General features: G+C 42.7%; 1 long non-coding RNA gene across 1 annotated transcript in view; it reads right to left on the bottom strand.

The window, feature by feature from the left end:
- Window positions 1-27,387, bottom strand: part of LOC127694768 (uncharacterized) — a 92,234-nt gene that overhangs the window by 8,506 nt on the left and 56,341 nt on the right. The window contains exon 2 of the long non-coding RNA XR_007979855.1: window positions 6,103-6,215. This is a non-coding gene — a long non-coding RNA (uncharacterized LOC127694768). The remainder of the gene's footprint in view (window positions 1-6,102; window positions 6,216-27,387) is intronic.

Genomic DNA, 27,387 nt, shown 5'->3' with positions numbered 1-27,387 from the left:
ATGGTGTCCTTTGCCTTACAGAAACTTTGTAATTTTATGAGGCGCCATTTGTCAATTCTTGATCTTAGAGCATACTCTATTGGTGTTCTGTTCAGGAACTTTCCCCCTGTAGCGATGTCCTCAAGGGACTTCCCCAAAGGGGAAGCTTCAGAGTGTCTGGCTTTATGTGGAGGTCCTTGATCCATTTGGAGTTGAGCTTAGTACAAGGAAACAAGGATGGATCAATTTGCATTCTTCTGCATGCTGACCTCCAGTTGAACCAGCACCATTTGTTGAAAAGGCTATCTTTTTTCCATTGGAGGATCAAGTGGCCATAGGTGTGTGGGTTCATTTCTGGATCTTCAATCCTGTTCCATTGATCCACCTGCCTGTCACTGTACCAATAGCATGCAGTTTTTAACACTATTGCTCTGTAGTATTGCTTGAGGTCAGGGATACTGATTCCCCCAGAATTTCTTTTGTTGTTGAGAATAGTTTTAGTTATCCTGGGTTTTTTGTTATTCCAGATGAATTTGAGAATTGCTCTTTCTAGCTCTATGAAGAACTGAGTTGGGATTTTGATGGGTATTGCGTTGAATCTGTATATTGCTTTTGGCAAAATGGCCATTTTAACTATATTAATCCTGCCGATCCATGAGCATGGGAGATTTTTCCATTTTTTGAAGTCTTCTTCTATTTCCTTGTTCAGAGTCTTGAAGTTTTTGTCATACAGATCTTTCACATGTTTGGTAAGAGTCACCCAAAGGTACTTTATACTGTTTGTGACTATTGTGAAGGGTGTCATTTCCCTAATTTCTTTCTCAGCCTGCTTATCCTTTGAGTATAGGAAGGCTACTGATTTGCTTGAGTTGATTTTATAACCTACCACTTTGCTAAAGCTGTTTATCAGCTGTAGGAGTTCTCTAGTGGAGTTTTTTGGGTCACTTAGATAGACTATCATATCATCTGCAAATAATGATAGTTTGACTTCTTCCTTTCCAATTTGTATCCCTTTGACCTCCTTATGTTGTCTAATTGCCCGAGCTAGTATCTCAAGTACAATATTGAAAAGATAAGGAGAAAGGGGGCAGCCCTGTCTAGTCCCTGATTTTAGGGGGATTGCTTCAAGTTTCTCTCCATTTAGTTTGATGCTGGCTACCGGTTTGCTGTATATTGCTTTTAGTATGTTTAGATATGGGCCTTGAATTCCTGTTCTTTCCAAGACTTTAAGCATGAAAGGATGCTGAATTTTGTCGAATGCTTTTTCAGCATCCAATGAAATGATCATGTGTTTTTTTTCTTTGAGTTTGTTTATGTAGTGGATTGCACTGATGGATTTCCATATATTGAACCAACCCTGCATCCCTGGGATAAAGCCTACTTTATCATGGTGAATGATCGTTTTGATGTGTTCTTGGATTCGGTTGGCAAGAATTTTATTGAGTATTTTTGCATTGATGTTCATAGGGGAAATTGGTCTGAAGTTCTCTTTCTTTGTTGGATCTTTTTGTGGTTTTGGTAACAGCGTAATTGTGGCTTTGTAGAAGGAGTTGGGTAGTGTTCCTTTTGTTTCTATTTTGTGGAATAGTTTGAAGAGTATTGGTGCTAGGTCTTCTTTGAAGGACTAATAGAATTCTGCACTGAAACCGTCTGGTCCTGTGCTTTTTTTGGTTGGAAGACTTTCTATGACCCCTTCTATTTCTTTAGGGGTTATGGGACTGTTTAGATGATCTATTTGGTCCTGATTTAATTTTGGTATTTGGTATCTGTCTAGGCAATTACCCATTTCCTCTAGATTCTTCAGTTGTGTTGAGTATAGGCTTTTGTAGTAGGATCTGATGATTTTTTGAATTTCCTCAGTTTCTGTTGTTATATCCCCCTTTTCATTTCAAATTTTGTAATTTGGATACTTTCTCTGTGCCCTTTGGTCAGTCCGGCTAAGGGTCTATCTATCTTGTTGATTTTCTCAAAGAACCAGCTCCTGGATTGGTTGATTCTTTGTATGGTTGTCTTTGTTTCCACTTGATTGATTTCAGCCCTGAGTTTGATGATTTCCTGTCTTCTTCTCCTCCTGAGTGAAATAGCTTCTTTTTGTTCCAGAGCTTTCACATGTACCATTGAGCTGCTAGTGTATGCTCTCTCCCATTTCTTTTTGGAGGCATTCAGTTTTCCTCTTAGCACTGCTTTCATTGTGTCCCAAAGATTTGGGTATGTTGTGCCTTCATTTTCATTAAATTCTAAAAAGTCTCTGATTTTTTTCTTTATTTCTTCTTTGGCCAAGGTGTCATTGAGTAGAGTGTTGTTCAGCCTCCATGTGTATGTGGGCTTTCTATTGTTTTTGTTGCTATTGAAGACCACTCTTATTCCACAGTGATCTGATAGGAAGCATGGGATTAGTTTGATCTTCTTATATTTGTTGAGGTCTGTCTTGTGACCAATTATATGGTCGATTTTGGAGAAGGTACCATGAGGTGATGAGAAAAAGGTATATTCTTTTGTTTTAGGATAAAATGTTCTATAAATATCAGTCAAATCCAATTAGTCCAAAGCTTCAATTAGTTTTATTGTGTCCCTGCTTATTTTCTGTTTTTCTGATTGGTCCATTGAGGATAGTGGAGTGTTTTGGGTTTGATGAAAGAAGGTTACTGTCTTGCTTTCTCCAGGGTATAGTTTCCCTCCTTGTATTGGAGTTTTCCTCCTATTATTCTTTGTAGAGCTGGGTTTGTGGAAAAATATTGTGTAAATTTGGTTTTGTCATGGAATATCTTGCTTTCTCCATCTATGGTGATTGAAAGTTTTGCTAGGTATAGTAGTCTTGGCTGACATTTGTGTTCTCTTAGAGTTTGCATGAGATCTGCCCAGGATCTTCTAGCTTTCATGGTCTCTGGTGAGAAGTCTGGTGTGATTATGATAGGTCTTCCTTTATATGTTACTTGGCCTTTTTCTCTTACTGCCTTTAATATTCTTTCTTTGTTTGGTACATTTTGGGTTTTGATTATTATGTTACAGGAGGTATTTCTGCTCAGGTCCAGTCTGTTTGGAGTTCTGTAGGCTTCTTGTATATTCATTGACATCTCTCTCTCTTTAAGTTAGGGAAGTTTTCTTCCATAATTTTGTTGAAGATATTTGCTGGCCCTTTCAATGTAAATCTATATCTCTCATCTATACCTATAATCCTTAGGTTTGGTCTTCTCATTGTGTCCTGGATTTCCTGGATGTTCTGGGATACAAGCTTTTTGCATTTTGCATTTTCTTTGACTGTTGAGTCAATGGTTTCTATGGGATCTTCGGCATCTGAGATTCTTTCTTCCATCTCTTGTATTCTGTTGTTGATATTTGCATCTATGGCCCCTGATTTCTTCCTAAGGTTTTCTATCTCCAAAGTTGTTTCCTTTTGTGATTTCTTAGTTGTTTCTACTTCTGTTTTTTGATCCAGGATGGTTTTGCTCAGTTCCATCATTTGTTTGTTTGTGTTTTCCTTTAATTCTTTAAGAGATTTTTGCATTTCCTCTTTCATGACTTCTGCCATTTGACTCACTTTCTCCTGCATTTCTTTAAGTTTTGTTTTTGTTTTTGTTTTTTGTTTTGTTTTTTGTTTTGCATTTCTTTATTGGCTTCTATCTCTTGAGCCTTATTTTCCTTTAGCTTAATTTCTTTAAGTGATTTTTGTGTTTCCATTATATGAGTTTCTAGCTTATTCATGTTCCCCTGTATTTCTTTAAGAGGTTCATTTATGTCCTTTTTATGTTCTTCTAGCAGCATCATGACCCGTGATTTCAAATCCAAATCTTGTTTTTCTGGAGTGTTGGCATATCCAGGACTTGCTGATGTTGGAGAGTTTAGTTCAGATGCTGCCATATTGCCTAGATTTCTGTTAGTAGCGTTTCTATGTTTGCCCTTTGCCATCTTGTTAGCTCTGGTGTTAGTTGGTCTTGTCTCTGGCTGATGTTTGAGCCTCCTGTGAGGCTGTAGGGCTATTTCCATAACACTGGATGGCTGGGTTTCCACTGTCACAGATTGCTGATGTGCTGCCCTCCTCTTGGGTGCCCTTGGAGCCCTAGTGTGCCTTGCCCCAGATTGTGTCTGTGAACCAGGTGGTGCTGATGGTGTATACTGTGGGGACCTTTTCTGCAGGGATCAGCTGAGTTCTCTCTGCTCCACAGCAGCACCCCCAACTAGGTTGGTGCACACAAGGCTAGCCTAGTTGCTCAGGCCCTGAGTTTAGGCAAAAGCCTGGCCGGCTTAGGCCTGAGCAATGTTCCCCTCGGGCTATGACTATTAATTGGTTCTGTCAGGTAGCCAAGATGGCTGCGTGCACATGCTCCCTGAAAGTGCAGGGAGAGTCTGCCCAGCTAACAACCTCCTGGCAGGGTTGGCACACAGATGGCCCACCGAGCAGCCCAGGGCCTGGGTGCAGGCCAACGCCTGTCGGGCTTAGACCCCCGCGATGTTGGCCTTGGGCTAAGTCTGCGTACCTCAGGCTGTTGGTTCTCTCTGGCATCAGAGAGCCAAGATGGTGGAGAGTCTCTCATAACTGACTGGCGGGAGGCAGATTTCTGATGTAGCTTCAGTGCGGTGAAAGGCGCTGTAAATCTGCCACCGCTTGCAGCCTGGCTGGCCAGCGATGGTCAGTGGTAGCGAGCACAGGGCCTGCCAGGACCCTGTTGCCTTGGTGCCACTGCTGATGGCCCTTCAGCTGGAGCTGCCGCTGCTGCCGCTCTCTTCACTTACTTTTTAAAAAGCCTTCTCTTCAAACATAGTCACATTCTGGAGTACTGAAGGCAAGGACTTCACATCATGGATTGTGGGAGAACAGCACATTGTCCATAATAGTAAGTGACATTAGGGGAATAAATAATAGAAGGGAAAACCCAGCTCAGGAGTCTTGGCTATAGTGGCAACTCAGTGATGAGCAAAGGTGATGGGTAGATGGGAGAAGGGATACAGATATAAAGAATAATGGGAAAATACAGGGAAGGATGGGGAATGGAGGAGGAAGTGAATACAGGGACAGAGGAGCAAGGGTGCGTAGAAAGAAGGAGGGATGAGCAGAGGAGGGGATTGGGAAACAAGAAAATGATTGAAGGGAGGGATTGGTGGAGGGAAGAATAGGTGGAGAGATAATGAGAGAGATAGAGATAAACATGGACAGATGTATAAAGAAGTTAATGACCAGAGGAGTGGGTAACAAGAGGGAGAGAAAGTCAAATAGGAATTGATGCAAAGAAAAACTGAGGAAAGGATTGTGAAGAGAGGTGAAGGGATGTATGTATGTATGCATGTATGTATGTATGTATTGATACATGGAGGGATAGGCATGTATGTATGTATGTATGTATTGATACATGGAGGGATGGATGGATGGATGGATGGGTGGGCGGGTGGAATGGATATATTGATGGACTGATGAATGGATAGGTGGATGGATAGGTGGATAGATGGAAGACAGATGGATGGATGGATTGATGGATGGGTGGGTAGGCGGATGGATGGATGAATGCATAGATGGATGTTTGAGTAGATGGACGGATGGGTGGGTGCATGGATGGATTGATAGATGGGTAGATGGATGAATGAGTAGATGGATGGGTGGATGGATGTATGGATGTATAGATGGATAGATGGATGGATGGATGGATGGATGGATGGATGGATGGATGGATGGATGGATGGATCGGTGCTTAGATGGAGGGAGGATAGAGCATTTGGTGTGGGAAATAGGAGATGTAAGGACAGAGGGATGCTACAGCCAGTAAAGAGCTGTGCAGAGATACTCAAAACACTGGTCCGTGAAGAAGTGATAGACTGTGGCATCTTTACCACTTAGACATGATGAGGCTAAGGCTACATCTCTGTGCTTTTTTATGTGTGTATATGTGTATGCACAATCTTTCAAAGGGGATACCATGCAAAGCACATCAAACATTTCCCAAGTGTCATTGCTTTACAAATGATGCTCCAGTGACAGTCCTCAACCCTCAAATGCACTGGAAAGCACAGGCTGTCCGTGTTGTGATCCTTTCCCTGAGGAAAACACCAATATGGGGAAGCAGAATTTAGGTCTGCTGGCAGCTCTCCTGGGAACCGGCATGCTTGCCTTGTATTCACCTCGCCTTGTCCTACCTGGTGCACGCAGGCTGTGACGAGAACTTGTGTGAGTTCTAAAGGGGGAAGGCAGCGAGCACTCCATGGCAACTGATCTAAGTGACTGAGCTCCCAAGCGACCAAGGAGAGACCTGAAAAGTGAAGAACACGAATAGGTCTTAGAACTCAAAATATATTAATATAAAAACTTGCCCTGAGTTTTTCAAAGGTATATTTTTTTAAAGATGAATTTTAAGAAGATTTATTTTTAAGAAGCGTATTGACATGTCAGAGACTGAACAAACACTTCAGGTGACAGGCTCAGTACGCTTACAGCTTGAATAAAATAAACTAAAGGATCATACGCCTTGAAGATTCCCTCACTTCCAGGCATTGCTATGCAGGGCAACTGCCACAGTTTGTTCTTCACACAGTTGTCCTTGGTGTACAAGGCCAATACTGTGGGCTTTAATGCTGCCAGTCCAACATTTATGGCAGATGTGAAAAATTGTATTTAAATTAGAAATGCTAAAATTAATATTTATTGACTCCATGTTTCATTATCATTAGAAATTAGTTTGTTCTTGGTAAACAGTTTATAGCATGATATAAATACATTCCATTGACCTATTAACTGGCCTAATATATTATGGAATTATTGACAGCAGCAGTAAAATTTACTAACAGCCATTAAACCTTTTAACATACTTGATATGCCTGTCTCTATAATACCCAAGAATTAGGTGTGGGTGGTTTTTTTTTAAAGATAATCTGCTGCTGATATTAAATTCTTCCAAGATTTTAATATATTGTCTAAGTTTATGGATCATAAAATAAGCCTGGAGCTTACAAAAATTTACATGACAATTTTTTTTAGAAAAGCACATTTAAATTTTAGTACAGTATGAATGATATAAAGTACTCAAACACATGAAAAAGTTTCCCAAATTGCACTAAAAGGGTAGTTAGGGTCTGATTTTTAACAAAACCCATAGTCTGGACAGGTAGGCAAGACTGAATAGAAGACTTATGCAGTTCCTGTGACCACTGCAAAGTCACCAAAACAAAGGAGGAACAGAGCTGGTGTCCAGTCCAGCTCCACACCAGAGCCAACACTGGGTCATCAAATACTTTTCTGGAGACTCAAACCTTGAGCTAGGACTTCCACAGCAGGAATGCCATCAGGATCACTCTCTTTCCAACAGAAGCCACTTTAAGAAGGGCTTTTTGTTTGAATCATGTGAAGAGTCATGTAGAGAAAGATGCAGAGAACCATACAGAGAAACATCAATAAACTTATAGAACCACATGTAAAGTCGTGTAAAGAACTATGCTGAGAACCACATGGGGAACTATTTAAAGAGCAGTATGGGGCAGCCATATAAAGAACTATGAGATAAGGCCCCCTGCAGAACCATATGGAGAACGATCAAGAAGGGCTCCCTAAATACACTCTTCCCCCAGTGGGTGAGTGTGGGTACAGAACACATGCATGTACACAGATAGGGTCTGCAGCCTCCTTTGACTCTGCCTGTGCAGTGCCATGGACTGAGATATTTTCCAAACTCTAACCAACAGACTCCTCCAAGGTCCCTGGCTACCCATGTGAGGTCCAAATATGCCAACCGAGCTGTCAGCCCACCTCCCAGGGTCAGAATACAACTACTGGGACAGTTCCGACAAGATGGATCAAGAGAACAAATGTGCAGTCTCTTACAGTTCTGAGGCTGGGGTTCACAACTGTGTGTGGACAGGACTTCACTCCTCAGAGGTCTCAGGGACCAATTTTCCATCCTCTGTTTGCTATTCTGCTACAGATCATGATAGTGGGATTGCACCACCATGCAGCCACATGGAACCCCACTAGATGGAGCTCAGACCAGGAGCTTCTAGCAGCAAATATGGAAAATATGGAAGTGAACTCTGCAGGGCCTCAAAGGGCCACTACACAGTCATAAGAAAGAGAGTCAGAAAGTTAGAAAGATGAAAGGTAGTGGGAGTTTCACCAAGTCCATGAAAGCTTTACAATGTCCTGGCTCAATCACAGGTGTCAGAGGACAGAGGTCATGACACAGTGTCCCTGAAGCAAAAAGAGAGAGAGAGTCCTCCAGAGAAGCTCATTTTAAGAAGACAATAACTACAGAGGGTCTATGCATATGTAAAACATCCATGAAACTCAGTGTCTATGTGCTACTTATTCTGATGGCATTTAGAATGCTCTGTGAATGTGTATGGGGTGGGAGAGGGCAGAACAGTGGTTACTAAATCGACCAGATTCTAATTTCCATGCCTGTGAATGATACTAAATATGGCAAAGTTAGTAGAAGTTTATTTAGGCTTTTGAAGGAGGAAGACTGTTCTGAGAGATCTAGAGAGACCATAAACTGGGTCTTTCTAAGAAGGAATTATAAGGAGAGTTGACATACAGAAGACAGGAGAGCTATGTGGCCAAACAAGAAGCTGGAGCCAAGCTATGCTAAGCTTCAGAGCAGAAAGAGCATTTAATAGCTTCTGGTGTTCTCAAAGTCAGGCTGGCCTGGGGCAGGTTGGCCTTGGGTCATCGATGCTGGCTTTCTACTTCTGACCTTCAGAACTTGACAGGTCTCATTTCTGAGTTTGTAAGTGTCACCCTGTTATCATTGGTTACAGTCTCTTCCAGAAGCACACACACATGTGCACATACATCAACGTGTGCTTCTTAGGCTTTTCTTTGCTTGGTTCTGTCTTGAGGGCAATGAGCAGTCCTCAATGGCTCATGGTGGTAAAGGTGCCGTATGAACTGGGCCTCCTTTCTTCCTGACAGGGAATGGTGTGAGCTAAGATACTGAGAAGGGAACAGGCTTGGCCCTGTAGAACATGGAACATACCTGAAGGGAAGAGTCTTTTAGATCCCTTCCTAGGCTAAGGTAAGGAGTGAGGTCATCCATAAAACAGCTTCTAAGTCACCACAGTGGGGCCCACAAGGATGCTCCAGCTAGTGTCTTCCATGGGTTTGATCACCTGGGGCATGAGGACAAACTTCCTAGAGCTGATGACATTTGGTACAGACTATTAATCAAATAGCAATACTCTCCTGGTCTTTTTCCCTCACTGATATATGACACAGTTGCCACTGAGATTCTTGGGTTTATATATGAACATCTGTGGATTTCCCCTTCTTACTCTTGGCTGCTAAACTTTATCTTCCCAAGTCCTTTCTGTGTGTATATGTGCCTGCATATACACACACACACAGTAAGGAGTTCTGCCTACTCTGCCCACACACACACACACACACACACACACACACACACACACACACACACACAGAGAATAGAGAGGGTAATGTGTTGAGTTGTTCCAATTCTGGAACTCCTTGAGGTTGATAGTCACCACAGAACAGAGGCTTATGCCTGAAGGCAGGAGGTCAAAAGCCAGGCCTCACCCCTCTTGTCCCCCCTTGGCACTTTGCATAAGCTATATTAATTTATTCACAGGGTACACAGTTCCAGCTTCCTCCTGAAGCCTGCCCAGCTCATTTAGACCACCACCAGTTTCCTCCCGGCAGGATTTATACTGTCAGTGCTTAATGCCTCAACCCAAAATCATTTCCTAGTCATACATACGTATGAACAAACAAAAATCCTCACATATTAAAAACAAAAGAATTCCCAATGGGTACTAGTCAAGGTCCCAGTAGAAAACAGATGGCTCACTCAAAAGAATAACTCAAGGAGAGCTCATTTAAAAAGGATGTAATTACAGGGGTGCATGCAGAGGTAACTAGAAACCACAAGAGACAGTGTCGTGGGACTCACAAAGACCCATTACTACTCTTAGTCCCAGAGGAACAAGGTGAGAGATTGGTGGCCAAAATGGAGGACAGAGAGAGGAGAGACAAGCAACTCTAACATGAAGGAAGAAGAGATAATCTTCCCAGAGATATAGCCTGTCAAAGACATTTGGGGTTGATAAACTCATTGATAATACCTCTAATGACCTTCCTCTTTCTTCAGTGGGTTAAATCCAAGGAACAGAGAGCAAGAAGAACTGAGAAGGATGATGGGAAGATGTTTAGCATCATCCCTATTTTCCCACTCTGATGTCCAGCCACACTGAGGTAGGATGAGACAGAAAAGATGACAAGGGAAAGAGAAGACAAGGCATTTGCTGCCAGGTCTGAAGTTGGGGCCCAGGAAAACCAGAGTGACAAAGCACAACAGTTTATGTGCTCTTCTTCTCAAGTGATATGAACATTCTTATTTTCCTGTGATGAGATTTTTAAAAGAGATGGTAAGTCAGGAAGTTATCAGTGTTGATGGTGGCTGATTGAAAATAATCAGAAATAATACCCCCGTGCCTTATCTGTGATAATGGCAGGTGTCACATGGATACATGGAGTTCTTCTGAGTTGAAATGTGCTGGTTTTTCTTCGGCTCTCAGATGTTTGGGTCCAGTAGGACCAAGTCACCCTAAAGACAAGCTATCCTGCTTTTATCATTGGATAGCATCATGTTTGGGTATGAGATTGGATGAGTCAGGGTTGTCAGGAAAAAGAAATAAAATTCTCTCTCTCTCTCTCTCTCTCTCTCTCTCTCTCTCTCTCTCTCTCTCTCTCTCTCTGTCTCCCTCTCCCTTTCCCTCTCTCCCTCTCCCTCTCCCTCTCTCTCTCTCTTTCTCGTGTGTGTGTGTGTGTGTGTGTGTGTGTGTGTGTGTGAGTAAGAGTTGTTTCACACCTGAGAGGCTGAGAACCTATTGGTTGCTCGGTCCTTGCAGTAGCCCCTTGGTGACTGTCTCAAACTGGAGAAGTTGCCATCTCCATAGTTGTTCAATCCGTGGGATTGGACTCGTGAACTCATGCCTCAGCTGTCTAAATCTGGCGTTGAAAACTTAGGGGGTTCTTATAGTTTCTGGAGAGCTGATGGCCCTTAGTCAATGATGGAAGCTTAGATTCACTAGTTCAGAGATTATCTACAGAATCAGCAGCTGCAGCAATAGCGTAAATTATCTCATCACCAAGGGGGAAGGCCAAGGAGGCAAGACAGAAACTCAAGCAAGCAAAAGGTTAATAGTTGTCATTCTGCATGCTCTTTAAGTGCAGACCAGGGAACCTTAGCACTGTCATTGTGCTTGCATATCAATTCATGTTTCCACATTCCACAGCTAGCTCTCCAGATTTCACATTAATATGGAGTTTCTGGCCTCCTGAGGCATCAGTAGAACTTCCGCCCCAAAGATCTCTAGCCTGACTTCATACATTTATCTCCCATGAGTCTTGGCTATTACTTTCTTGGCTTTCTTAGATAGAAGAATTCAAATATGTCTCTCGTGAAACACTACTCTTACTCACTGAGGACATCAACTGGCCTCATCTCTACCCTTGTCTTTTCCAGGAAAGCATCTTGGAGCACTGCTCACCCCCGTCTCCAGTCTAAGACTCCCTCACTCCCTCAAGCAGAAGCAAGTGAGTCCAGGAGCCTGGAGTGAGGCACCCAGAACTGGACTCCAGTGTGCCTAGATTAGATGCACAGGTAGGGTAATCAGCATCGCCTCTTAGGTCTCCTTTCATCTAAGTTCAAATTGTGAATGGTAGGTGTGAGTATGGGTACGTACACAGAAGACTGTGCCCAGCCAGCCTCTTGAGTAAACAAAGTTAAGGCAGTGGCCCCTGGTGACTCGCCCACTTTCTCATTCCCTGTGATAAGCTGGAGACACAGTCGAGGCAAAGCGATCTGGTACAATGCTTATTTTTTTTCCCAGATTCCAAGACTGAATTAATTGTGTACACCTCAAGGAATGTGTAGAGGAAACAATAGGCAGGCTTTCTTTAAAGTCATCTTATTAAGGGAAACGCGTCCTGGCTTCTCTCTCGAAGGGAACCCCATTCTGCCTTATCAAACACGAGGTGCAAGCGAGATGCAACAGGTTCCTTCCTCCAGAGCTGTGTTCTTACATGCTTCCCATACCCTGTAGGCTTTGAAATCAGTGTTCAAAGTGGACTTCCTGAATTCATGAAAACCCACAGGTCTGTAATCCATCCCTAATGGAAGTCAAACATGACACCAGCAAGATGAAACGCAGTGGCCTCCCCCTCTGTTCACAGTGGGTGTCTGCGGATAATAAATATTTTATTTTACTACAAAAACAAATAACTAAACATACCCCCTGTGTTTGTTCTGAACTCGACAGTAGCTTTTGTGAGTTTACGGTATTTCAAAGCCAAGCGAGGAAACCACAGTGTCGTGTCGGTAACAGGGTGCGCGCGTTCAAAAGGAAACCAAATCTCTTTCATTCTCTACAAACCGCGTATTACAGGGATGCCAGCCAGTGCCCTCTGCTGAGGGACTTGGCACTTTCTTTGAATTTTGGTCTAGAGGTGTGGAAGGGCCACCACACAAACAGGTAAGGAGCACAGGCGTATCAGCCATCTCCTGACCTGATGGTTCTGACTGACTCTCAGAGGCAGCCTGCAGGAGAACCTGGGCTTACCTAGGCTTTCATTGGCTAACCTGGTGCTCACAAGCCCTGTGTTAAGGTCATCAGAATGCCTAGCCTGGGGTCCTCTGTTCCTTGAGGGTAGAGAAGAATAAAGATAAACTGAAATCCAACTTTCATGAAAGTTACCCCATTCTGTAGTCAACATCAGCTCATGAGACTCTCAAAAAATGACTCCATTGATAGGCTTCAGGAAAGTGCTGTTAACATGGCCCTGACTTTAAATCATGTAGGCAGTTCAGTGACTCAGTGGAGACATCCAGACATTTGTCTATTATGTCACCAAGTTCATTGATAATTGTCAGGCCAAGATGGCAAATGATGCTAATGAGTCTTCTAGAAGACTGCTTGACCTTTCGATTTCTTGTTGGTCATGTTGCTGTATGGCAGGTCTTAGTGGAAAGTCTAGTGTGATCTGTTGTGGACAGAAAGCCCATTGCTCAGGATCCTGGCATGACAGTGGACTCTTGGCACTTAGTCCTGTCACGTAGACTTTACTTTAGCTTGCCATATGCTCCCCGGCCTGGTTTGCAGAAAATATGTGATGTCTGCATGCTCTGAGAAGGGCATCCCTGTTCATGATGGGACTTTGTTGGGCGGTAGGCTTAATGGCTTGGATGGTGGATGGCATCTCACTCTACCAGGGCTTTTGGATGAGGTCAACATTTAATTCAGTGAATGCTGAGCTATGCCAATTGTCCACTCTACTGTGTATGGACTCTGTACAACCAATTAATTAAAAGTCTGATTATGTCAAAAGCTTGATCAAACAGATGGGGACCCCAGCGGAACCCTCAGGACTGAGACCCAAAACACCATGAATACTTTTTTGATCACAGCTTCCAAATACATGCATATTGGAAGATTATGAGATCCATTTCTCTGGGATATGGAAATAGACTTTTATCCATGTCTTGTCTGTCTATCTATCTATCTATCTATCTATCTATCTATCTATCTACGATGCTTGATTTTCATGTCCAGTTAGAACCTTGGTAAGGAAACTTAACTGAGGAATTGTCCTGATTTCCTTAATTAATGTGGGAAGCCCCACCCCAAAGTGGGTGGAACCTTTTGGTAGCAGGCTTAACTGCTTCCTAAAACAGGCTTCCCCAGTTAATGTTTTCGGAGAAGGGAGAGTACCAAGTATACATGCATATAAGCGAAGGACGTCCTGAAATCTTAGACTTCTTGGAAGTTGCCAACTGAGCTTGCACCAAAGGCATATGCTGTTTCTTATTTCTTCTCAGCCACGTGGGTCAACTCTGTCTGGCCCGAGTCCCTCACACTTAAACAACTGCAGTGGTCCTAGTATGAGTGCTCCCTTTTACCCCTAGAGGGCAGAAATCAGAAAGCATGGCAGAAGGGGCCATTTCTTGTTGTTCTAAGAAATACAAACTTCCTAAGGATGTGGATCTAATCCAATTTACTTTTCACAAATTTGTTTTAAGGATAAAAACATACACAGAAGCATATCCCTCATGCAGGGCAGTACAGAGAAGATTGATTCTCCCTAGAAACTGGAGGCTGGGGAAAAGGGGGGAAGATGGTGACCTGATTGTGGTGTTATCTATGTGCCAATTGCCCTCACTACCTTCAAAGATGTTATTTACTGCATAGTCTAGATTTGAAGAAAGGTCACCTCTTAGGTACCTTACCTTCACCGGACCCCTTCTTTGGTCTGGATGCACTTGGCTCAATAACTGACAGAACATGGGCTCAGCCTCACATTATTGGCTGTGCTGAGGATTTGCGCCTAACCATAATGAAGGGCAAGTACTAGGCCTTTCTTGAACTGTTCTGGATTCTCTGCCTACTTTGTTTTCTGAAATCTGAGCAATTGTTACACTTAGGTAACCTTCACCATCTACCTGGTCAGAGCTGGGCTGAGCTCACATTTTTCCCAAGACCTCCTTCTAGGGCTTCTAAGAGACACAAGTTCCTGACCCTGGTGTGACTAGCCATTGCTTTCACCTTGGTGATCTGGGCAGTATTACTGGAAACCACGCTAAAAATGTCTGGATTTCCTGAGCCTAGACTGACTTTTTCCATTTCTACCCTCTTCAGCTTTTTGTGTTGGTCTTACTTATTTTCATGTGTGCAGGTAGTCAACAAACTCTATCAAAAACAAGCAGGCTTCTCAGCTCTCCCACAGCAAACGCCATCAGTCTGGTCTGTGTGCATGTGTACAGCAGCTCCAGCCACTGCTGTCCACTGTCACCAACTAATCACAGTAAGGCCAGGCAGCGGATACAAGTCATGTATCTTTAAGTCAGTCACCTTTCCCTCCATATTTGAAAACAAAAGGCTTATGAACTCAGAATTTGGCCCTGAGTTTATTCAATATCCTTTACAGCCAGGACAGATTCTATATGAAATCATTAGAGTTAAAAAAAAATTTCAGGATTCTGTCTGGTGTATTCAACTTATCATCCATTGCCTGTTCGCCTTTCACTTCCCAGGTTCATCAATCATGTGTGACACTCATCTGAAGTCATGATTTACTTTGAAAACCACTAGAGCAGGCACTGTGCATGTGACTTAGGATCTGCCAGGCTGAGAGCCTCCTTTTAAGAACCTTGAGTGGGTGTACTACAGACTTCTCATTCCAGAGCTGTCACTAGGGCCAAGTGTGGGGACATGTGGGTCACCAGTGATCCTGCTTGGGTCTCTTTTTGCAGCCTCGCTTATCCCATGATTCCTCAGGCACAGACCAAGGAAATTGAAGAGTGAAGCATCTTGGGAAGCAGTAAGGTTTTCTAACTGTGAGTTCATGGTTGTACTCACTGAATTGTGTAGTTTATTGCCTGATGCATGGGCATGATCTGAGTGGGAAGATACAGAGAGGAGCTGGAAGACATGCTACAGCTCTGGTGGATCAGTGTGGAGTCTAACAAGAAATATATGTGGCTATTAACTATGTTCCAACAACATAGGCTTAATGTGACTTGAACTGTGGTACATGGAAAGTATCCATGAGAACTGACAGCATCTAACACAGCCGGGTCCGGAGACCAGAGCAAATTCTGGTTCTATAATACCTCCACAATGTCACTCTTCTGGTTAATAAGATGACAAGTAAGAATAAGCCAGCAATTTGTGTCAAAATTGAATGATGTCATATGATGAAAAAAAAAAAAGAAACTGTGGCTAGGCTTATAATATTACCATTAATACAAATTATGTTTAATTAAGAATTTTTATTAGACTTCATCAACTCAAGTAATGAGGGTCTTTATTAAGACAAAATGCCAAGCAAAAATGATCTACTTTTAATACCTAAAAGGTTGATGCCAAGCTGTCCATTCAGGACTGGAGAAGGGTCCTGGCCCTGGAGGAGACCCTTCCCAACACCTTCTCGATTCCTAGTGTCTGATCTGAGGATTGAGCTGAGATATGAAGTACATCGAAGAGCCTGGCTCCTGGGGAAGGCTTAGACTGCAGTCCTTTGCATGCACTGGGTCTGGCCTCAGAAATGCAGATCAGCTAAGGGAACATTCATATGCCTATGTGTTGCCACCACAAAGCCCTCATGCCATGCTGAATCCTGTGCCCCCCAGGATCGACATCCCTGCTAACGGGGGTTTATTTGCTATGCAGGCCCTGCTAAGCAACAGAAAACTCACCTTAATTAATGTCAATATATTTCTTTACACCCACAGCCTCTTGGAGGAGCTAAAGCAAAACAAACCAAAGGGGGGAAGAATCTCAATTGATTAGGGGATTTTAAAAGAATTCTTTAATATCAGATTAAGCCCATTTTGATTGTAAATCTATTTTCAGCTCAACATTACCAAAGAATATTACAAGAAAACTCTGTTTTATGAAGTTATTATGATTTAAACCATTCTCTCTCTGCTATCCTACCCGACTTCCCCTCACACACATTCACTCTCCAGAGGATCTAAAAATAAGCCTCCAGCTATACATGTCAGTGCTCCGGGTTTATCCCACAGACTAAGGAATTTTCCACAAAATACTTTTATTATTTTCCAGGGTTCCACTATAGTATTTGGAAACAAAGGTGGCTTTAGGGCTGAACCATGAGGGAAATGAAATGGCCTAATGGGCAGAATCACCCTGTCACCATGCTCCTGCTCACAGGAACCAGAGCTGGGTTTTCCAAAGCCCCATAGTCCGCTGGGTGAACTGAATTTAACAGTCATTTTGTGTCACGACACAGCTCTTCTGCATGTGGGTTTCAGCTGTGTTTTGAGTTGTGGGAGACCGGTAAAATAATTCCCAGGGTGGCTTTTCGGGACACCTAGGCTGTACCTTAGTGCCACAGTTCAGGGTCACAGGCATTTTACAACAGCAGTGTGCTGCGGCTCCGGATAGGTTGTGAAAACTCCCTTTTCTAAATTTTGGGATCTGTTGATTTGATTCCAGGAACAAGAAGCAGGAAGGAGAGGAAGCCATTTGGCAGCTGTCACACATTCCAAGGACCATCTTCAACATCTGCTGATAGCCAGCAGAGAAAGCAAAAGATGGGTGGAGGAAGACAGACATGTTTGTATGATGGTCTGGTCCCAAGATATCAGGCCACATACCCCCTCATACTTAAACCAATAGACAGGAGTCCCCTGAGTGAGTGCATGTGTGCCACTTATCCTCGGGAAGCACACCTTGGGACCTGGTTCAGTTAAACAGAAGCAAAGAATTTGTGCAGTCATCTTAAGTTGTGCCCCTAATCCAGCTCAGTATAGAGAAGCAGTGTATGCATGCCAGCAATTTCAAGTTTAGCTCTTTCCTTTGAATGCGTACCTCTGCCTCTTTGTACACAAAAGGTATCACTCTGGTATTCCATAGCTGAATGGCTCAGGATGGAGACACTAAGAGCAATGTCTCTGCTGCTGGTGCTGCTGTCAATCTTACATTGCCCCTAATTGTTCTGAGTGACACTGCCCACAGCTATCACTCACAGAGTCTTTTGATGTGTCAATATCCATGTAGACTCTTGTTCTCTCTCTCTCTCTCTCTCTCTCTCTCTCTCTCTCTCTCTCTCTCTCTCTTTTTCTCTCTTTCTCTCTCTCTCCTTCCCTCCCTCCCTTCCTCCCTCCACCTCCTCCTTCCCCTTTCCCTCCTTCTCTCCCTCTACCTCTTCTCTTCCCCATATTTTGTCCCTTTCATTGTTTTGAAACTGCATCTCATGTAACCCAGTATAGCTGAAGATGACCTTGAACTGTGTTCCCATATGCCCACACTTCTCAATTGCTTCTTAATTGCTAGGATTACAGGTGTTCCTGTGCCCGCCTCTTTGTCATCTTCCCACATTTAAGAATGTTTGAAATAATTGTTTTAACTGCTATAGAAGAAAGGTGCTATAGCTACCTCTATGGTCCCTGGTCACAGGTGAAGTAAACACTGAGCAAAATGAATTCCATTGTAAACTGTGTGGTGGGAGTTGAGCCAGGTTCTCTCTAGAACAGGAGCTTGAAGATTTCTCATTTGAAGATGTCTGAGGATAGCTGAGAGAACTCCTGTACCATGAACATCCCATGGCTAAAGGAAGACTGAAATTGTTAGGGCATAGGTCTAGACCCTAAAAGTTGACACAGTAAGAAGCTTGCTGCTTTGTGTGTTCCTGACATGAGAATACAGCTGTGAGCAAGCCTTGACTTTTGGCTGCAATTTGGGGTGAAGGCTCTCTTCTAGTGGGAAGCATATATAGAGTTTTCCATGACTTCCCTTATCTGTGTCGATGACTCTCCATTTTCAGTTTCTTCCTCCTGCCAGTGTCTTCATGATAATAGAAATGTTGTGGATAAACTTGCTACATGAGACCCTGTTGAGGTTTCCCTGTCCTGCACAGCCAGGTGATGTCCAAAGCCTATTGTCTATTGTCTCTGTAGCAGCAATGGGCATGTTCCTGTTAGTGACATTGTGTCTTTGTTCTCCTGGAAATGTCATCTCATTCTTCTTCACAGATGAACGAAACCAGGCTGTGTGCGCATTTACTCTACCCTTCACGGTTTGACAGTGGTCTAGGCTGACTCCATTTCTTGGCTATTGTGAATAACTCATCGATGAGCAAAAAGATACAAGTATCTCTGTGGTACAGGAGATCCTTTGCGTCTACACATGGGAATGGAATAGCTGGGTCAAATAGCAGTTCTAGTTTTACTAGTTGAGAACCCCCCATACAGTATGCGCACGACTTTCCTTTCCTACCAGCCCCAGCTGAACTCTCTACTCTCACATCCTCGCCACCACTTCTTACCATTTGTTTTCCACGTGACAATCCTTTTGACTTGTATGGTAGAATCTAGAAGCATTTTGATTTTGTATTTTTCCAGTGGTTAAAACCATTGAACAATTTTCTGAGATTGACCAGGATAGAGGAAAAAGAGATCCTAAGAGGGGGAAGAAAAATTCGAGAGAATGAAGGATTATATCTGACATGAAGACAGAGAGACCCATCGTGACTCTGGGTGGCACCCATGTGAGCATTGGTCTTGGGGAGCAAGGACTGTGCAATAATGGGTGAGGGATAAGGACAGAAAACAGGGAGAAAGAGTAATGAGAGCACCATGTAATAAAACTGCCACAGTGAAATCAATTATCACGTCATATGCTAACTTAAAAATTGTATAAAGGCAGTTACATTGAGTATTTGAACATCACAAACAGAACAGGAATTATAGCAAATGAAACAGGAAGTTTGACAAACGTTTTCAGTGTTAATTTATGGTCATATAAACACACCCAGGTCATTTGAACTCTGGGTTACAGCGTCTATGAACCATTTATGGAAACAAGGTTTTCCTCCCATGCCTAAGGTCTATTCTCACAGGATACCTTTCAAGACAGTCTTTGATCATGCACAGAGCTCTCAGGAATCATGACACCCATAGGGGTCACTCTTCACACCCCACGCTAATTCCTGTGAGAGTTACTCCTGATTGTTAATATAATGAGATTTAGAGTTACCATTGAAACAGCATTCTGGATGTGTGGTCATGAGGGTTTCCAGACTGGGTTACTTAGGGATTAGAAAAGCCCTCCCAACTGTGGACTGTACCCTTCCATGGGTTGTAGTCTGAGACTGAATAGAAGAAAGAAAGCAAGTAGGAGGCAGTACCTGTCTCCTGCTTTCTGAGTCTGAAAGCAGTGTAACCAGTTGCTTCGAGTTCCTGCTATCATGCCTGCCCACCATCATGGATGTGCCCTTGAACTTTAAGTAAACCCTTTCTGTCTTAAGTTGGTCTCTTTCAAGTATTTTGTCAAGGAAACCATACAAGTAACTGATAAGCTCTGACTCCTTATGTTTAGGAGCATGCTATAACTTCTAGAACATAAAGAGCCTGAAGATGAATCTCTCCTGGACAGAAAAAAAAAAAGGCATGGAACAGGAGGAATGCCACGTTCACAGTGCCAGTGTCATCATTGCTCCAGCCCAGAGCTGCTCCCATGCCAGCCTATAAGGGACCATTCCAGGTCAACAAATACCTCAGTGGCCTCTCTGAAAGGCTCTAGTCACACAGACTTTTCTTTTATATCCATCTTTCTCCCAATGAGAAAGTACTTTTTCTATGAATCATAGGCCACAACTCTGCCATGTTTCTGCCTTCTCCTCCATTCCTCCTCTCCTCTGCCTCTCACAGAGATGCTGCTCACATGTTCACAGAAAAAATTTACTGAAACTGTTTTCCATGCCCTATCCATGCCTTGGGACACAGGCACTCACTTTCACCAAAAATGGAACATAGCAAACTCCACCTTGGGGATGCTGTGCTCCACAGTTGCACTTGATCTGAGTAGCAGGTAAGAAAGAGAAGCCAGAGGTCAGCCACTGTAGAAAAAGGCTTTTGGAGGATGCCATGGGTTTACAGAAGTCATAGAAGTACCAGGCTGCCCCATGAGTATTCGTGTCTGGGCAACTGGGTGTCTGACCTCTGACCTAGACCACTTGCGGCAGGGTATTGTTCCAGGGTTCCCCACAAGTACAGAGCTCTGTGAAGGCAGAGTTCGCACTTCAGGGGATAGTTTCAGTATCCTAATGACTTTAAAGAGAGAGATGGAGAGGGAGAGGGAGAGAGGGAGGGAGAGAGAGAGGGAGAGGGAAAGGGAGAGAGGGAGGGAGAGAGAGAGGAAGAGGGAGAGGGAGAGAGACTCCAAAATAAAGTACAGGTAGTGAAAGGCCAGACACTTTGCCAACAGATGAAGTTGTCTCACCCTGTTCTTAGGAAGTCAGCCCTGAGACTCCCATGCAGCGCAATCAATGGTTCTGGAGACTGAGCAAAAAGGGCTTAGTCACCACAGTGACAGGGCCACCATACACTGGCCCAGGAAGGATCAGATGGAAGAGAAGAGGTGATGGACAGTGTTCCTTAGAAAGGAGAAGGCAGTCATGACATCTGGCTCAAGCTTTGAGGCTCCAGGAATGTAGACTCTATAGGACTTATACAATGAGATGTTCAAAAATGTATAGATGGGCATATGAAATAAACTGAGATATTTGCAGATGCAGAGAAGATAAATGTTTATGTAGATGGACATAGAGATATTAGATAAAGAAATGAGTAAAGACAGACAGATTAGACAGATGGTAGGTGGTTGAATAAATAGGGTAAATAATAAAGACAATAGAGATGGATAGATGAGATAGATAATTAATTGAGAAGTATATAGATAAGATAGATGAGTGAATGAATGAAAGAATGAATGAATGGTAGATCAGAATAGTTGGGTGGATGAATAGATACTATAAGATAGATAAGAGGCAATTAATAGACATTAAGTTGGTAGATAATACAGGTGACATAGAAGTCACCTTCTATGGTGACTTCAGTGGTAGGTATATAGATAGATAAATGATGACATGGCTATAAGTAGACAACAGCTGCTGTATAATAAAGGTGTGAGTAGATGAACAAAGCTGAATCAGTATCATCACAATCAATGATGCTATAGAGAGAAAGGAAGGCAAATATCTAGGACTGCAGAAGATAGTCACAAGTTATAAATAAATGATATGAAGCTAATTGGTTTTCTAGTTTTAACTGTCTTGTGCTTTTCAGTTTGGGTGGTAGATTTGAACACAAATACACAATGGATAGTAGAAGTATAAAATCCAGCCTGAAACTACAGTTTCCTTTCCAAATGACTACTCAACTGCTTAGAAATCCACGGAACTGTACCAGTTGGGTCTGGTTAAAATCAGGATGTGATCTTTCTGCAAAGTTTTTTAATAATAGAGTTTAATTTTTAATTAAATAGAATGAACATCATTATTAGAAGAAGAAGGGAAAAATTGGAAGTTCCCCCAGGAGCTTTTATGTCAGAGAAGAAAAAGGCTGGAGTCTGTGGTCAGAGGAGGAACTGGTCTGAACTGGTCTCCCAGAAAGAGAGTCTACATCTTTTTAGCAACTTTTCAGATCACCTTGTAGAAGAAACTGGAGTCTAGATAATGGTCCTGGGCTAACGGGGTGGGACCACACCCTGACCAAATCAGCTTACAGAAGACTACCTCTTATGTTCATTTAAACCCAAATTTCATGTGAGGATCTCAAAAAAGGATTTGTCATGGGCTGCTGGGTTTCTTTATTATCTGTTTCTTGACAAAACTGAAGACAAAGGGAACTCTCTAACATTCAGGCCCTAGCCCAGCATTTATACAAGGTGGTGTGGTCTATATCGACAGCCCCACTGCACTTTAACAGGGCACCCTGCATTCCAGGACCACCTCTGATTCTCAGGTGTACAGTGAGCAGATAGAAAAGGGAGGACTTCCTGGATACATCCTGACCTCCATTCCCCTTACTGTCCATGTACCAAGAGTCAGCTGGGGCTGCTGTGGTAATCAGACAATGAGGCCCAGTCTGTTCTGATTTGAGGCTTGTTGATATCCCCCGACCTATGGGAAATAAGCTGATGGTTTCAATCAAATGATAACCACATTGGGTCACTCTCCATCACCCAGCTCCAGGAGGCCTTCCAGGTCCCAGTGTTTGTCTGAACCCATCATGGGTGTCAGTTCCAATGAGTGGCCTTGCCACTATTTAGAGGACCATTACCACAGAATGAAAACCAAGGAGGGCAGACCTCCCAGCCTGTGTTCCCAGGTGGTCAGAGCTGGCTTGATTTGGCTATTTCCCACTAACAGGGTCTTGGGGGACAGCTTCAGTAAAGCACATGACAAGCAAGTAGTACAGAGTTCTGTTTTGTGTTTGCTCCAAGAGAAAACAGTTCCATTCCCTGGGCTGTGGGACTGGGACATTCCAGGCCTCTAGACCACATTACATTTTTATCTTGCTGCCTGTTCTCAGGATCACCCTTGGATAGAAACAATTATATTTTAGAGAAGGACACAAGGAGTCAGGTACTGAAACACTGAGTCCCCAGTTCATACATGGGAATGACCAAGTGATCTGACACCTGAGGATTCCATGGCACCAAGATGGAGACTGATATGCCAAGTTACAACTTGGGAATGTGTATGCCCACGAGGGCATATCTGGGGATTGGGGGAGCTGTTGTGTAGCAGGAAAGTTAATAATCAGGCAAAGAGAGGCTGAGGACAAACCTCTCCCTTCTTCAGGGCAGGGGAGACTACTACTGATGGCTAGTCAGGTACGTCAGGAGACTGAACAATATAGGATGGGAAGGCAGAGTAGTCACAGATACACGATGACACTGGCTGTTGGGATGTGAGGCAGTTGTCATGGGGATCTTGAAAAGGCAGGAAGACAGTGCTGAGAGAAGGAAGCAGGACATTTTTCTCCTCTCACCTATGACAGCGTAGCTTGCCAAAGACCTTGGCCAAGCATTTGGATCACTTTTCTGTGTGGATGCCTTATTTCCTCAAGGGGCTTATGACACTTAGTAGTCATGGAGTGTTGCCATCATCAAATTCATTATGCAGGAAAATGGAAGTATCAGATCATTTGTAGAGTCTTCTGGTCACATAGGAGAGTCAGGTAATAAATTGTGATTGGATAAAGCTCCCAAATGACAGTTTCTGTAAAGAATGGGGATCTAGCACTGGTTTGCATGGGATCTGCCTTTTTAATTAGTCAAGTAGTACAATCACTAGTCATTTCCAGTTCTTCAAAAATGAAACTCTTCTAACTGTGCCTGGACCAGGGTGAGACAAAAACTGAGAAGTTGATGATCATGTCCAGGCTAGCCTAGCAGCTCAGCAGACAGACACGTAGACCTTTTGGTATACACAGCATCCTTAAGTATTCATAGACAATACACTGAATTCAGTACAGTCTGGGAAAACTCACCCAGTATAGGATTCAAGGCCGTGAATGCTAATATTCTTAAATCTACAGATATGTTTCTTGCTTTCCAAGCAGTCTTTCCTGAGACCCACTCTGTAGCCATCTTCTGCTTCCCCTGGCATGATCGGGTATGAGAAACCTGACTACCATACATTTCCTTTCTGTTTGTGAAGAAAGATCAAACTGCATTTCCCCCAGGTGAGCAGTGTATATAAATCCAACTGAAACACTGTCATTAATCAGATTCTAAGTCTGGAGAAATTACACTAGACTGGGGTCCCATATTAAATGCACCAAGTTATGAATGATTCATTTTCTTATAGGGGGGAAAAAGCGCAAAGATGGTGGAAGAGAGCCAGTTGTTTCTCATCCTACTTCAGCTTGGCTTTTCTGATCAGAAAAAATGGAAGTCATTCAGCAGAGCCGGAATACACATGGCAATGCAGACAACCTTCCCACCACGCACATCTGACAAAGAGGGAATGCTAGAAGACACTTGTACATTTGGAGAGTTGGGAGCATAAATCTGAGATGGAGATTAAGCTCAAGCTTCATAAAGCTTGCTCAGCCCCCAGTATAAGACTATGAAATACAGTTCTGGCTTCTTATTGCATCAAATTGGATAATGGACTGATACTTCGTCATGAGGCCATCATGGAAAATCTCAGCTGACCTCCTGACTCTGGCATGCAGGGAAGCAATACTCAAAAGTAGGTTGGGAGAGGCACAATCATTGGAAATAATCTCTCAGTTCTCCCGACTGTCAGTGGGCATTTACATAATGCAAATAGAAGGTCCTCCTTGGAGTGGTAGGCCAGTGTGCCTAAGGACCTTCTTGCTCCATTAAAAAGACAATTTTTATCTGAGAAATAATGGGAAGTGCTAGACTTGGGTATGGAAATGGACGATTTTACGAATTTCATTTTGCACCGAAATATGTTTTAAATGAAATAGTACCTGACAGATAAATTACTTGGTTTTGTGCATACAACAGGTTGATTTAGTGTTCCCAGCAGCCCAGATGGCTGGCGACATTGTCATAGATGCTTAAATGACTTGGTACATGAAGGCAATTTCTGCTCTAACGCAAAACATTTGCAGAGTAACCCTGGTGCATAATCTTTCTCTTTTAACCCCAGAAAAGATCAGCCTTGTAGGAGTCACTACAAATACGCTAAAGGAACACACACTTCTTTAAAACAAAAGGACAATTACACGTACCATCCTCAGGGGTCCTTAGTGACCCAAATTAAAATGCTTGCTCCAAGATTCAGAGCAAAGGAAAGACCCTTCTTCGTGTCCATAAAGAGATGCGCTGGCAACATGTTTTCCTAATTGCTGTCTTTGTCATCTCTGATTTTAAATAGTCATGTGAAGAGGACAGCTGGAATTTAGTTAGCTTCTCTCCCAATTCCCAGAAAGAACAAAAAAGCGCCAGCCCTCCAGGAACCTCTCTAGGCTGGTATTTGGGGAAATTAACAGTCGCTACTGAAAACATATGTTGTACAGAAGCATCATCTTAATAATAATAATGTCAGCCTTGGTGTCCAGACCATGGGACCATCCTACAGGTGAGCCCACTTCATAATGAGACACTCAAGCTAGTAAATTACCTGGATGGAGGCCAAAACAGATCTTGTTCATGCCAAGTTCTGCCTGTAGGAAATGGAACAGGGAAGGAAACAAAGCCTGGCATTCTACTATTGAACCAAATCTTCAGAGAGGAACAGCCATGTGACCAGTCTGCAAAGCTACAGCTGGAGACTGTATTTGCATGGTCCAGTACTCCAGAGGGAAGGACAAAACCAGCAGAACACAAGCCTAACACTCAGGGTGACATCATTAAGTCTGATGGAAGATGGGGGAATACAGGCATAAGAGGAGGACCAAAGGTCACCCATGAAGTTCCAAAATAAAAGAGAGAGAGAGAAGGCATAATCCTTGTGCATTAATGTTGTTGTGTTTTAAACACCATGATAAAGATAACGTATAAAAGGAAGTGTTTATTTGGTCCTTACTCTTCCAGAGGGATGATAGCTCATGATGATGGAATGGAGGGAGTAGGTGGAAGACAACTGGAACAATGGAGAGCTCACATCTTGAAGCACAAATAGGAAGCAGAACACACTGGAAATGGTAGAAGGCATTTAGAAACTCACCCCCAGTGACATACTTCCTCCAGAAAGGCCATACCTCCTCATCTTCCCCAATCAGCCACCAACTGGGGACCAAGTATTCAAACTCCAGAGACTTATAAGGGACATCTCAATCAAATTACCACAGTTATTAATATATCCTAACATCACATGGAGTGAACAGTATAAGTCCTCGGATAATGTCCCTATGACAAACTATCTTAATAAACTAAAATTTATATGAAGACAGTTTTAATTTTAGGGTGGCTCAATAGAACTAAACCACTCATAACTAATGTCAGAACCAGGTCCTCCAGTTCATAGACTTTTGAAAGGACTATTAGAGGATAAAAGTTAGGCGGAACCCTAGGAATGTTCAGTGATTGATTTCTATATGTATCAATAAAATATCTATTTTTTTCTCTTCCAATATCTTCAGTAAGGTCTTTGTTAATTAATGGTTCAATTGATTTACAATGATTTGAAATGTCCAAGAGGCTGGAGTGGAGATTCAGATATTCCTACAAAAGCCCACTGTGTGAGAAAGGAAGCCTCATATAATATCTTCTTTTAAGAATGACTGAGGGGAAGAACGTATGTTTCTATATGTTCTCGGTAATAAATGGAAGTACAGATTTCTCAGATACCAACTTTCCATCATGTATAAATTCTAAAAATGCATCACTTACAACCTTGTCAAAATGTTGACATCCCTTTAGATAATTGGGAACATATCCTTCAAAGAGATAGAGTGGTTCCAGTCTCTTCCTGTTCCTCTTTGGTCCCTGATCATGGATTGAGAAGCATTGCTCTACCCAACTGCCATGATATTCTACCTTACCATGGTCCCTAATGACCCAAAGAATCATGAGCTGAAATGTCTGAAACTCTGATGTAAAATAAACTTTTTCTCTTTTCAAGTTGATTGTTTCAAGGATTTGTGATATCAGGGCATAGTAGAATCTTTAATCCTAGAACTTGGGTGATACAGACAGATGGAGCTTGGTATGTTCAAGGCCAGCCTGGTTTATATAGTGAGTTCTAGAACAACCAGCGCTACATGATGAGAACTTGTCTCAGAAAAACTAAAACACAAACAAACAAACAAACAAACAAAAATGATTGTCTTGTAGTAATAGATGTCTGGCTGTCATAGGGTCTATTAATTGGCAGCATGTTGGAATATGCTATTACAAAATACATTTATCTGTTTCTAAAAAACCATACAAAAGAAAATAGAATAGGGATTCTATTTTTTCATACCATAAAACTTTCAAGGTAGAACATTCCAGGGTTAATATAGCAACCAATCCCTTCTCTGAACTGATGTTCTTAGCATTCTGATGAGCAATCACCCCACAGCATCACATCAGCATTTCAGATGGATAAAAAAAAGAAATTATGAACAAATTCAAAACCCCCAATTGGATAAGGGTCAAGATAAAGTGTTCTTTTTTTTGGTTTTAAAGATTTAAGCACAAATATGT

This window comes from Apodemus sylvaticus, chromosome 1 (genome assembly GCF_947179515.1).
Source record: "Apodemus sylvaticus chromosome 1, mApoSyl1.1, whole genome shotgun sequence".
Lineage (NCBI taxonomy): Eukaryota > Metazoa > Chordata > Mammalia > Rodentia > Muridae > Apodemus > Apodemus sylvaticus.
The sequence above is the reverse complement of the archived record's forward strand: the minus strand, read 5'-3'. Positions and strand labels throughout refer to the sequence as shown.